Below are 14,561 nucleotides of genomic sequence, written 5' to 3'. Positions count from 1 at the left end.
CATACCCCAGGTGGTATGATGAAAATGCCCATTGTGAATATCATGGTGGTGTTCCGGGTATGCTATTGAAAACTACCTTGCCTTTAAGAGAATTGTCCAAAGAAAGAACAATATGAACTGGATTCGTTTCAATAATTCAGAATTGCCCAAAGTTGCACAGAACCCTCTGCCTAATCACCAAGAAAATGGGTTAAATGTAATCACCGAGGAGAAAGGTTAGACTATCAAAATCAGAGTTTATGAAGTGAAGTCACCTCTGGCTTGGGTATAGAGGCAGAATGATAAATGTGGAGCTTCTTGCACCGCATCCTAGTATATTATATTGAAAAGGTGGAAGTCATTACTGTTATCACAATGAGGACGAACATGATGTATAAGAATATGTTGAATTTAGAGCCTTGCTCCAGCTAATGATGGACAGAATAGAGCTGAAATTTTACGAGGAAAGCAATGACACTCTAGAAGCGGATGTTTGTATAATTGGAGATGCATCTGAAAAGTAAATGTCGTAATCGAGGAATAGGACATCTTAGGACGAGACAAGAGGAGATCATCACTATTACCACGGACTTGTGTTACTTGTGAAATAATGTCTTGTTTGAATTTGTCTTTTATATGCCTGAAATATTTTTTAAAAAAGAATGACATTTCTTTGAGTAATAGAGAATTATTGAAATTTAGTGAATATCAAGTATAATAAATGCACATTTTGAGAAATGAGGTTATAGCCTTTCGACATATGCCGAGATCAAATTCCTTTAAAAAACAAGATCCATATCCTTCACCCGAAAAAGAAAATATTTTCTTACACATACAAGCATAGAAGTAGACAATATGGGGTATCTCCGATGCATGAAATTGCAAGACCAGTTAGTTTGCATGTTTGTTAAGGACGTTCCGTGACGATATATAATTTCACAAATGGAATTGTGGAATAGACAAATTTGGCTTAGATCAGTTGCTTAAAAATTGAGCTCTAAAGATGAAATTTTCTGACTTTCATTGACACTCAAGCTATAATAGATTCTTCCTGATAAACTTATAAAATCTAGAAATCGAAGAATTAATGTGATATTTTTAACAATGCTAGGGTCACTCACCTGAAAGTAGTAGGATGTTAATCTTCAGAGGTAATGTCTGAAGCAACTATGGTTGTAATGTCTGAACTTTACGGAGTGAGTTTCATTAGAGTTTGTCAAGTCGAAGACTTTCTGACACTTGAATCCTTCAATTAAGGGTATTCTGCTAAAGTAGCGAGAAACGTTAATTTCCCTAACTTTATGAATACGAGTACATTCAAATCATGACACTAGTCTCTATGTGTCGAGATAAATCTCCCAACAAAATCTAAAGTGAGTATATCAATTTTAACAAAGTATAATTTAAAGAAAGACATTAAGGCCTTAAATAAACGTGTATTTGAAATTAAATTTCGATGAAAGATGAACTAAGGGAGTCAGGAAACACCTGTTATAGTTGACTATATAAAAACACTTAGGGGTTTTATTTTTAGATCGATATTTCTGCGCTATATCTGCTTAAGAAGTCTATGAAGCTTGAACAAATAAAAGATTCCTGATAACTGAAATAGAAACGTTCTCTAAAGGGCCTTGCAGTAGAGTGTATCAGTTGCGCTATTTTGTTCACATCCTATTTGAAAATCATGAAAATCAAAACCAATCGCATTGTCTTCCCATACACCCATGGATCTTGAAACTTGTCAAAAAGCTATAATTTTTTAAAAAACTTATGTGATTCGTTTATTTGATATTCAGTGAACTAATACTTTGCTTCAATTGCTTTGATATCATTTTTATACCAAACCTTTAAAAAAGAGATATCTCAGAAAAGACATATTTTCTATAAAAAATTTGGTTGAAGGACCCAAAACAGTGTAGGGCATCTCTAGGTTTCCAATCTCTTCTCATTCCACCACCCGTTCCTCCTGATTGGTTCCTATCATAACAGAGTCTGACGTTATGAAGAAGAAGTGTATCTCTTTACTATGAAGATAGTTTTCTGAGAAGCTACAAGAGACCTACAACAATGAGTTGGTCAGAAATAATTTCGCTTATAATGGCGAGAAACGTTTGGTCGCTATCAAATCCCTTCCGAATAACAAGCATGTTCACTTTTATACCTGAGGATGCCATATCAAAGAGAAAAAATTGAATACAGCCTTGATAGTGATGACAACCTGTCCGCTCGGTATGAGTACTATAAATGAGTGTGGATATATGTGCAAGTATACACAATTGAACAAGTAATACAGTGATAAGTTTGTATCGTCTCCACAGAATTGAAATCAAAGGTTGTCAAGGCACTTTACTTTGTCACCAAAGTAAAGTTAGTGATGTATGTACAAATGATATGTGGCAAAATGGAATGACTGATGTGGAATAGAACTATGGAAGTGTGGTAGCAATGGTTATGTCGTGGCAAAATAGATTGTGTTTAGTGCAAATAGAAAATGTCAATGCAAAACAAAATGTAATACAAGATTAATTTATAGGACTTTAGCTTTCTCACACGACAAGTTGCTATGGGAAGAGTGATAAGAGTCCTGGGGAAAATCTAAGTCTATTTCTCCGAATGGTATTTCTTCTATACCTACCTGCCCGACAGAGTCTACGAGGTGCCCTATGTTATCTCTAGTAAGGGACTTGACAGATTAAATATGCTCTGGCAAAACCGATTGGCGTAAACCCCTACAGTGATCTCATTGGTCCAGATAACAAGATATGTCTCGGTAATACCTTTTTGCGACAGCATTAACATCTAACATATCGTTCTTGCACAACTCCTTTTAGTCGAATGAAATCCTAACCTTATCTCTAAGGTGGATTAGGTCTAGTTACTACCTAGAACCCCTTGCTTATGTAGTTCATCCCTAGCTTCTCTCGAATACTAAGGATATCTTGCCAAGGTATTCTCTGGAACCCTGAAAACCTCCTAAGGAAAGGCTACTCTCGTAGCTCCTACAACCTTAAGGCATTAAGTTTCATAAACAAATAGATTAAAGCATAGAAACAACCATTCATTGAAATAAAAACTTAAACCAAGCGAACTCCCATCAAATAGGATTATTCATGGTGGGGTTCGAAATAAACAAGCTCACAGTAAGTTTCATTCCTTCTTTACAACCCAATAAAATAAAAGCAAAGAACTAAGGGATGAGAGAAAGCCTGACGTGCCTGCCCAATGCTTCCCACCCAAAGAACTGCTCCCAGCAAACTGGCTCCTCTCAAACGCTCAGGACGCCACTCTCTCAAGCTTGTCAAGGAGAAATGCCATGGCAAGTAAGATTGACGGAGAAAGATGAGACCCTCTCTCTCTAACTTTTTAAGCTCAAATCTGGGTGGAACCAATGTCTTCTTCAATATGGCTTCATCCTCTATTTGTAAGGGGAAAATAAATCCTAGGACTTGGTATTGACTTTCCTAGAAAACCCCAAAACCATGGTTAAATTGCTTAGGAGTCGGGCAAGGCAGGCTATGATACAGCCTGAGTAGCTAGCTGAGTAACCGGTATAATCCTATTGTAGGCGCCCAAGGACAGACAAGATCTGCAAGGTCAGGCGACGTTATCAGCAGGACCAGCGGTTGCAGTGCCAATCCCTCCAGGCGGATGTTCAAGGTGGATTCCTCGGGTAGAGATCTTGGAGAGTCGGAGACAGCTGGCTTCAAAAATATCTTCTCACACTTTGTACGCTTTCAAAATGCCAATCGAACTTGGCAATTTCATTTTGCTCAACAATCTCCTTATGTCACGGCATTTCGTTTCCTCTCCTCCTTGCTTTCAGTTCCTGCACATCATCAAACAAGCACTTTCCCATAAGGCAGCACCGCTTTAAAAATAAAATGTCACGGTAAACTGAATTCCACCACATGCAACTAAATTATTCTAAATGCATCTACATGGTCCTAAATGAGCCTTAAGGCATTCAATAACTTAAGTGAAAAGGTCTCAAAATGTGACCTTTTACGGAGTTATCACAACACAAATGAGCGTGAAAGGAAGAGAGCAAGACACTTATACTCAAATACGTTTAGAGTAGAGATAAACTTTGCTACCAGATTCCCGTGTAAGAATTCAAGTACTCTACGAGTACAAGAATCTGAGAACTCACAAGTAGCACTGAGGGTGCTTGATATAATTTTAAGGCAACATGCCTTCTTATTTGCCAATCTTCTTCCATGGCAATCAGAATAATTTTACAGATGTTGGAGGAGGTAGCCTTGGCTGTAGAAGTTATCATTTGAGCTTTTAAGCCACGTAAGGAAGCCTTTCACTGAATATTGATGTGTCAACTACGATGATTCAACCAATTCCATATTTGATCGTCAACCCAATGCAATAGAGTCTTACTCCATCGAGTAAACAAAGGCTAAAAGCTTAAGAATCTCTAATTAAAATTGATCCATACTATCAAGAGTGTAAGATCACTGGATTGAGCTAACAAATAAGCAAATGTCAGATATTTCCATGAAGCCATTAATGTCGGGGCATCATCGATTCCAAGGACAAGGCCAACAAACAAAGAATGAGACTTCGTCCAAGAAATAAAACAATAACTAATTCATTTTGCATACATCTTAGACATACTTAAGAGCATCACATTTTATCATTTTCTGCATACATAATTTTTGCAGCTTAAGAGTCAAGTTTTAACCTCACGACGAATGATACACGATTTAAAAACGTTTTAAAAAATCGATGGTGGTTGCTTAAATCAGCGGCGATGAACTACACCTCAACCAACTTGACCTATAGAAAGATCAACGGATCTTAGAATCAACTTCAAATCGGGTTCGAGAGCCAATTCAGATGGGTTCGAGAGATAATTCAGAATGGATTCAATTTAGCTTAACTCAGCAACGAGTGGCAATTTCCTATTAAAGTTTTCAAGCTAGATTTTAACTCCACGACGGATGATATCCTGTTGACAGAATAACTCACTTGGCTTTCTCGCAAGGAGGAGTCACTTGAAGAACATCTCACATGGCTTTCCCATGAAAGAGAGTCATCCAAAGATCATCTCACCTGGTTCAGACCCGCGAAGGTGAACCAGCTGAAGAATATACCACTTGGCTTTCCCGGGAAGTGAAAATCATCCAAAGAATCAAGATCAATTTAAACCGATAAGGGAAGTCATCTCACCTGACCTTCCCATGAAAGGGAGTCATCTAAAGAATTATGACCGACTTAGACCCATTAAGGGAAGCCATCCTTCACTTAGAGGAACCGTTCACAACATAGCTCAAGGCAAGAAGGGTTATTTGTCAATGAAAACTTTCGAGTTTGATTCCATTCAGCTCGAGGGCGTATCAACTGCATGGTAGCAACGATGAACTACTTTCTAACTAAATTTTAGACCGAGGTCTTTAAGCCAAGAAGAAGGCCTAGGTTGGTTACGATTTAGCTACAAGGAATTATCTCCCAGCCTAATTCACAGCATAGCTCAAAGCAAGAAGGGCTATCAGTCAACGAAAACTTTCGAGTTCGATTCCATTCAACTCGATGGCTTATCAATCGCATGGTAGAAGCGAGGAACTATTTTCTGATTGAATTTTAAACCGAGGTCTTTAAGCCAAGAAGAAGACCTAGGTTAGCTGTGATTTAGCAACAATGAACTATCTTCCAGCCTAATTTACAACATAACTTCAGTCGAAAACTTTTGAGTTCTATTTCATTCAGCTTGAGGCCATATCAACCATATGGTAGCAGTGATGAACTATTTTTCGGTTGAATTTTAAATCGAGGTCTTTAAGCCAAGAAGAATACCAAGGTTGACTATGATTTGGTAACAAGAAGCCACGTTCCAGTTCAGATTTCGAACTAGATTTCATCTTCACAGCGAATGATATCATGCTCGAAACATCCAAGATTGACTCAATTTCACGACGAATGAGTCACACATGATTTTAACTTCACAATGAAGGATATCGTGCCTAATTCATTCGAGATCGACTCAACTTCACAGCGAAGAGTCTCCACAACATAGTTTAACTCAACGACGGGATAATGTCGTCTAGTCAAATCTCAACTTCAATACGAATGAGTTATCCGTAACTCAGCTGAACAACATGGAGCCCATCTTTTATTTTCAAGTTGAATTTCAACTCTGCAACGAAGGATATTCGATAAAAAGAGTCGACTACAACATTTAGTCAAATTTCAAACTCAGAGATCGACGACACTCATAGGAACAAGCTTGTCTTTGCCCTATTTTCGTTATACAATAATGGGTAAAGAGGGGCAACTGTAGACACTCATTTTCATCCGGGACTTAAAGGGTCTTTATTTAGTATATATGATAATATATATATATATATATATATATATATATATATATATAGATATATATATATTATATATATATATATTATATATATATTGTTTTTGAAGATATATATAGTTTTTGAAAATATTTTTGAAATATATAATATATAGTTTTTAAAAATGGTTTTTTGAAAACATATAATATATAGTTTTTAAAAAACGATTCTTGAAAACGTATATAATATATATAATCTTTGAAAACATATTATATTGTTTTTGAAATATATATATTATATAGTTTTTTAATATACATATTATTATTAGTATTTTACTTTCCTTTTTCTTATCTATTTTCATTTTTTTTATTTCATCTTTATTTAAGGTTCAAAAGTCTAGTATGGGTGACAAGACCTAACCTGCCTGACGCATCAGATTGGGATTCAAGGAAGTCCAAATCAAGTGGTGGCCCAACAGAGAGGTTTGTCTGATATAGCAAACCAATCTACCAAATAATTGTATAATGGACAGGGTCCAAGAAGCAAGCCCAAGCCACACTAAGGTTTCATCATTAAGTCCAGCGCCTCATAAATGAGGATCGTTAGATCAAGATAGAGATCAACGGCCAGAATCATAAGAGAGCTAGGGTTTTTAAACCCTAAAATATCATCACACCACAACCAATCCTGGGCCATTGGATCTGTAACCAATCCAACGGCCAAGATCAAATCCCAAAATGTTTTAAAAGTTCAAGAGCTACTGATAACAACGCGTGGGAATCACAAGCCGACGAGATTACCAGTCGATCGAGTTTTTGGCGCTTGTAACATAAAAATCGGAGCAACTCGGGACTAAACCATTCTAAGATATCTGGTCAAACACGAACCATGAATATCTCAAATAAATCAGAAAGACCTATCGCCACAGCGGAAAGCTAATATCCCCGATCATGAACTTTCGCAGCGCCAACTAACATTCAGAGAGATGACTTTGGAGGATTTTGTCGTCAAAGTTGGAGTTATTCAAGAATCATCATCGGTTTCTTCCCAACAGAAGAATGTGACACCTATATGTCCTATACAGACCAATGGCATAGGTTTAGATGCAAACTATGGACTAGGGCAAAGGATCGAATCTTCTCAACCAAAGATGCTAAAATCTATTCAAAATAACAATGGAAACATAGATGTAAACTTTGGAATGAGATATGTTATAGGGCCAAGATTCCCAGACCACCAAATTGTTGCCAGCAACATGGCAATGTTAGTATAAATAAATGCATGGTATATAAGCACACGTACAACTGCTCTGCGTGATGGTCATGCATACAGCTGAGGATTGATACACTGCAGCTAATCAGTTAGAGCAGTTAGTTTGTTGAAGTTAGTTACATCATTAGTTAGAGTTACAATACTAACTATAAATACACTCCTTGAGACTTGTAAACACATACTCTTGAAAATAATGAAGTTCAGAAGATTTCTCTCTTTAGTTTTGTTTCTCGTTCTTGCTTTTATAGTTTAGATATATGTTGCTAATCTATACATGGTATCAGTCGCCAAAACGATCATGCAGTTTTTGGTTTGCTTCTTTTCTTGGAGGTTCTTGAAGGTTATTGTTTTACTTTGAAAATGGTGGACCTGCAATAAGTTGATGTTCAGTCTTCGGTGAATACCACAGTCAATTCGTCGTCATATGGTTCTTCGGTCCTATCTAGTGTACAACATATACCTAAACAGGATGTCATAAAACTTACCGAGTTAACATACCTTCTTTGGAAGCATCAGGTGACCCTTATAATTGATGGCTATGGATTGTTGGCTTATATCTCTAGTGATAATCCTGCTCCATCTCAGTTTGTCACAAATGAGTCAGGACAGCTTGAGGAAAATCCAGATATGTTGTGCATAGGAAACAAGACAAGTTGATTGCTTCATGGTTGTTGACAACAGTTAGCATGGAGGTTTTGTCACATCTTATGGGGCTCACTTCCCCTCGCACAATCTGGAATGCAGTAACAAGGTTGTTTGGAGTTCGTTCAAGTGCCAAGATTTCTTCTTTTAGACACAGTTTGCACTCTCAAAGGAAATCTGGTTTGACTGTAAGTGATTATTTAGCCAAGATCAAGACAATATGTCACTTGTTGAATGTGGCAGGCTGTGTTATATCTGAACAAGAACCAAGTAAATGTGATTATTGATGGATTGTCAATGGAGTTTGAGTTCATCATTGCTATAGCATCTCATGATGTAGTATCATTGGATAGTCTCACTGAAATGCTCCTGGATTATGAGGCTAGGCAGAAAGCCTTTTTAAGCGATGGTATTGCTGCAAATATGGTTGTCTAACCAAAAGAATAGAATGGGTCGAAGTCTTAGGCTATCACTGAAACAGATGCAACATAAAATCAATTTTATCCCATGAGAGGTCAATAGGGAGGCTATCTTGGTCGAGGTCGATGAAGGTTTAATATTTCAAATCGGCCACAATTCCAGTTGTGTGGAAAGTTTGGGCACATTGTTCAGCGGTGCTATCGTCGTTTTGACCGAGATTTCACTGGAGTTGTCAGTGAAGATCAATCTGTTGAGAAATGGAAGAAACCAGCTGAACAGGTTGTTCCTGTGAATGGACATGCATATAATTACACGATGTAATCTCCTTTTTTCTACCACTATCCATCCAGTTCTATGCATGGTATGCCTTATACTTTGACTCGTCAAGGACTGCCTTACTCCTCGAATCAGGTAATGAATACCTTTCCTGGGGAATGTGTAGTTCATCCTACAACAATGGAAGGACAAGATTCAGTTGTTCATACTGCACCTATAACTTTTGTATCCACTGTGCCTAGTATGGCAGCAGTTTACAGTGTTCCAAAACACTCCAATGCTTTGTGGTATCCAGACAAGGGTGCCACTCTTCACGTATTGAATGATCTTGTACCATTCCATTCAGGTATGGCATACAAAGGTAACAACACACTTCTAATGGGAAATGGTGAAGGGATTAAAACTGATCATATTGGTCAAGGCTTTTTGTATTCTAGTCTCAGACCTATGGTGTTACAAAATATGCTACATGCCCCACACATTAAGAAGAAATTACTGTTAGTACCTCAATTCACTCGTGATAACAATGTATTTATTGAGTTTCATCCTTTTAAATGCTTGGTGAATGATGTACAGACTCGGACCGTTCTATTGAAAGGGAATCTCACACGTAAAGGTTTATACCAGCTGCTACCGTATGGAGAGAAGAAATCAAGTTGCATGATGAACAATGTGTCCAAGGCTTCAAGCAGTTTGGAACTTTGGCATAGGCGTTTAGGACACTAGTGTGTGAATACTGTCAAAGATGTTATGAAAATGTGTAATGTTTCTTCTAGTGAAAACAAGTTGAACAATGTTTGTTGTGTATGTTTTCAAGGCAAGGCTCACAAGCTGCCTTTTTGTAATTCGTTGACTGAATACAAAAAAAAATTCAACTGGTTGTATCAGATGTGTGGGGACATGCACCTATAGTTTCGACTGAAGGTTACATATATTATGTCTCATTTATTGGCGTGTTTAGCAGACATACCTGGTTTTATATAATTAGAAAGAAGTCTGAAGTCAGCCAATGCTTTCTCAACCTTGTTAAAATAGCTGAGGTTCAGTTTGGGAAGAAAATCAAAGCATTACAAAGCGATGGTGGAGGTGAATATCAAGCCCTGAAGAGTTCATTTTTTACCAATGGTGTACAACATCGAATCTCCTGTCCCAGCACGTCAGAGCAGAATGGGAAGGCTGAGCGGAAACATCGTCACATTGTTGAGATGAAACTAGCCATATTAGCTCAAGAATCACTGCCAACAAAGTTCTGGAGTCATGTCTTTCCTATGGCAGTGTACATCATAAACAGGCTACCATCTGAGATATTTTCAGGCAAGACCCCGTTTGAGGTTCTCTATCAAAAAGCTCCTGACTACTCAGGTATGAGAGTGTTTGGGTGTGCTTGCTTTCCTTTCTTGAGATCGTTTAATCAACATAAATTGGATTTTCAGTCAAGGCAGTGTGTGGTTCTTGGGCCCAACACCTCACATCATGGGTACAAATGTTTATACAATGATCGTAGAGTCTTTGTGTCTCGACATGTAAGGTTTAATGAGCAAGTATTTCCCTTTGATAAGAATCAACTAGTATGCAAGTGCCATAGACAAGAAATTATCACGAATGGACAGTTGCCTGTAGTTTATAATGAACATGGAGCCACACCGCTTGGCAATCATAATAATATTGGGGTAGGTACGCATAATCCAAGCCATAATATCATTGGGGGCATGTCTTTTGAAATGGTAGATGCACGTGGTAATGCTCATGGGGCCACACCAAGCCATAATATCGTTGGCTACCATAATAGTGCGCATGGATCCAATACGCATGGGTCCAATGCGCATGTGCCTCTTGGCGTGGTGCCCACCCACGTTGCTACTTCAACAAACACACATGGGAATCACGATGGGAGCAATCATGGGAGAAGTTGTGATGAAAGCTCACGTGGGGTCCAAGAATAAGAAAATTATGAAGGTGCGCCTAATTTAAACAATGGAAGTGGTTGTGTTGGCAACTCACGTGGGGTCCAAGGTAATTGTCATGGTGCGTCAATTATATATAATAGGAGTAGTGGTGCTGCTAATATAAATAATGAAAGTGGTTGTGTTGGTAACTCACATGGGGTTCAAGGAAACTATGAAGGTGCGACAAATTTAAATAATGGGAGTGGTTGTGTTGGCAATTCAAATGAAGTCCAAGGAGAAAGTCACGATGATAGCCATCATGGGAGTAGTTACGGTAGGAGCTCACATGGGGTCCAAGAAGGGAATCACGATGCTGGCAATAATAATGATATGGAGAGTGATGTACCACAAGCAGTCTCCAATGTTCATGCCATGATGACCAGGAGTAAGCATGGAATCTGGAAGTCGAAAGTTTATAACGTTGCAAGTTCAGATCGAGAACTAACAAATATCACAAAGGCCTTGATGAGTCCTCATTGGAAAGAAGTTGCACAAGTCGAGTATGACGCCCTGGTAAGGAATGGCACGTGGACACTAGTTCCTCTTCCTAGAGATAGGAAGGCAGTAAACTGTAAATGGATATTTCGTATAAAGTGTTAATGGTTCAATTTCAAGGTACAAAGCACGCTTGGTGGCAAAAGGTTTTCTTCAAAACCAGGAATTGACTTTGATGAAGTCTTCAGCCCGGTGGTTAAGCCTGCAACGATCAGGGTAATCATTTCCTTGGTGTTATCACGATGGGTGGAAGCTGAGACAAGTTGATGTCAATAATGCTTTTTTGAACGGGTTACTTACTTAAGACGTTTATATGACTCAACCACCAGGGTATGAGCAAGGAAATGGTGCTGGGTATGCAAGTTACACAAGGCGATTATGGGCTGAAACAAGCACGAGGGCCTGGTTGAACGACTGAAGGCATACCTAGAATCTAAAGGTTTTTGCTTAGGCTAAGTCGGATGCCTCTTTTATTCGAAAGACCTCGGATAGCTTGGTGTACTTACTGGTGTACGTTGATGATATCATCTTAACAGGGGATAAAGATGTGGTTGTTCAAAGTGTTATAGACAAACTGAATGCTCAGTTTTCATTGAAGGATCTTGGACCATTGAGTTTTTCCTAGGAGTGGAAGTCAGTTATGAAGGTTTCAATGTTGTTTTGAGTCAACAAAAGTACATTCATGACCTTTTACAAAAGCATGGTTTTGGTGGAGTAAAGAGCCTTCCCACTCCCATGGTCTCAAATGTCAAGCTATTTGCTAAGGAGGGAAAACCACTTGAAGATGTTGCACAATACAAAAGCATAGTAGGTGCTCTGCAGTACATTATAATTACTCGGCCTGATGTGGCGTTTGCTTTGAATAAAGTGTGTCAGTTCATGCAAGCCCCACTGGATGTTCATTTTCAGGCAGTCAAGTGAATAATCTTAACTACAAGGCACCGTTGACTTTGGACTACGGTTTACACCCTCCTCGAGAATGGCTTTGACTGGCTTTGTAGATGCGGATTGGGGTTTAGATATTGATGATAGACGGTCAACTTCATGATTCTGTATATATATTGGGAACTTGGTCTCGTGGAGCTCTAGAAGCAGGTTGTTGCACGTTCAACTGCTGAGGCTGAGTATAGAGTGTGGCTTGTGCAACTGCTGAAATGGTGTGGCTTCGGTCATTGTTGGGAGAGTTGCATATAGTTACTCATGGCAAGGCCACATTGTGGTGTGATAATACAAGTACAGTCGCAGTATGTGATAATCCTGTACTTCATTCCAAGTTTAAACATGTTGAGTTTATCTGTTTTTTGTTCTAGAAATGGTGGCTATGGGACAGTTACAAGTGCATGAAGTTCCTGCAGTCGAGCAGGTTGTTGATGTGTTGACCAAGCCTTTATCAGCACCTTTGTTTTTCAAACATAGACAACGGTTACTGGTGATGCAACTTAAAAGCATATCAGTCTGAGTTTTGAAGGAGATTTGAAGTTGAATGTTGCAAGGGGAATGTTAGTGCAAATGAACATTTCGTGCGTTTTGAGTTTTGAAGGAAGCGTTGATCATGATTGTGTAATTTTGAGTTTGAAGAAGGTTTGAAGTTGAAGGTTGCAAGGGGAATGTTAGTATAAATAAATGCATGGTATATAAGCACACGTACTACTACTGTGCATAATGGTCGTGCATACAGTTGAGGATTGATACACTGCAGCTAATCAGTTTGAGCAATTAGTTTGTTGAAGTTAGTTACATCATTAGTTACAGCTACAATACTAACTATAACTGCACTCCTTGAGACTTGTAAACACACACTCTTGAAAATAATGAGTTCAGAAGGTTTCTCTCTTTAGTTTTGTTTCTTGTTCTTGCTTTCATAGTTTAGATATGTGTTGCTAATCTTTACAGGCAGCACCAGACAATGGTTATGCAACCACATACCCGTTTTCACGTAGAGTAAAGCTGTTATGTGTGAATCTTCTAATGTAGCTGAAAATGGGAAGGGCACCAACCGCATGTTAGAGCCTGTCATGATATAGAACAAGAAGAGATCATAGATGGTTCACGGAGGTGGTAATGGAAAGGCAACAACGTCGAATGATTAAGAATCGAGAATCCGCAACAAGATCTCGAGCAAGGAAACAGGTGCATGCTTAAGTATTTTCGGTTGATGTGGTTTGCTTGTTCAGTACTATCCATTAAATTTAGACTCTACTTTCTTGAATTGCAGGCGTATACAGTGGAGCTGGAGTTAGAGTTGAATCAACTCAAACAGGAGAATGAAAAGCTTAAGCCAAATACTTCCTCCCGAAAAAGCTTAAATTCCTAAACTGTTTCTAGGTTTTTAACTTTGAGCAGAAGAAAATGAGCAAAGGCGAAAGCAAGAGGTGAGTTGTTGCTGCCAGGGATTTAAAGAGTGGTCCACTATCAGGAATAACTGTAACAATGATGTCCGAAATTGTTATTGCACAACTGTGATACCTACAATGATCGTAATAACTTCCTACAATGACCGTAATAACATCCGTTATGTCTGCAATTATGATAAAAACACAACTACAATTTAAATCTCTGATTGTTGCCATGCATTTGACATACTTATTTTCTAAGAAAATCATCATAAATTTAATTTCTTTCTTGTTTTCATATGCGGTGAACTCATGAACAGGTTCTGAAAAGAAAACAGTCAAAATTACCAGCGCAAAGGAAGGTTGCTGCAGATAAGATGAGGACATTAAGGAGGGCAGTGAGCTTGGGATGATGAAAGTGATGAGAAAATAGAGAAATAGAGAATTATAGTATGCTTAGCTTAGTTTACTTTGGCTTACAAACGTAGCGTACATCTAAATAATTAGGAATATTTCCAAATTAAAAAACCCATATTTTAGTTTCTTTTTTCTCTTTGAAGGGATCATGCGAATATACGAGCGTGTGTAATAATAAGTACTTAAATTAATTATGGTAAAAGAATAATAAGTAGCAATATTCTATGTTTATTTAAAATCTTACATGCAAAAAATAACAGGAAAATCAAATAATTGAAATTTATTTAAAATGAGATCTCAATTTAAAATTTAAAATTAATAAAATCATTTTTTTAATTTTGATTTATCAAACGAAATTATTTTTTCAAACGAGAAAGAAAATGAATTAAGGTTGAAATTGTAAATTTTATAAACTTAGAAAGGTGCAAGTGTAATTTTCTCAATTATTTGGCAATTGACGACGACGTATTAAACTATTTATT

The 14,561-nt window shown here is 37.9% G+C and overlaps 1 protein-coding gene and 1 pseudogene across 1 annotated transcript in view; one reads left to right on the top strand and one right to left on the bottom strand.

Annotated features, from left to right (window-relative positions):
- The first annotated feature begins 112 nt into the window (after positions 1–112).
- Positions 113–14,075, top strand: LOC120124449 (annotated as a pseudogene).
- LOC120124506 (transcription factor TGA9-like) overlaps positions 8,158–14,561 on the bottom strand; it is a 34,080-nt gene continuing 27,676 nt past the window's right edge. Inside the window, exon 15 of the mRNA XM_039143170.1 lies at positions 8,158–8,192. The gene's annotated coding sequence lies outside the window, so the exon portion shown is untranslated. The remainder of the gene's footprint in view (positions 8,193–14,561) is intronic.

Source organism: Hibiscus syriacus, unplaced genomic scaffold (genome assembly GCF_006381635.1).
Source record: "Hibiscus syriacus cultivar Baekdansim isolate YM2019G1 unplaced genomic scaffold, ASM638163v2 tig00110418_pilon, whole genome shotgun sequence".
Taxonomy (NCBI): Eukaryota; Viridiplantae; Streptophyta; class Magnoliopsida; order Malvales; family Malvaceae; genus Hibiscus; species Hibiscus syriacus.
This window is presented reverse-complemented; position numbering and strand designations above follow the sequence as displayed.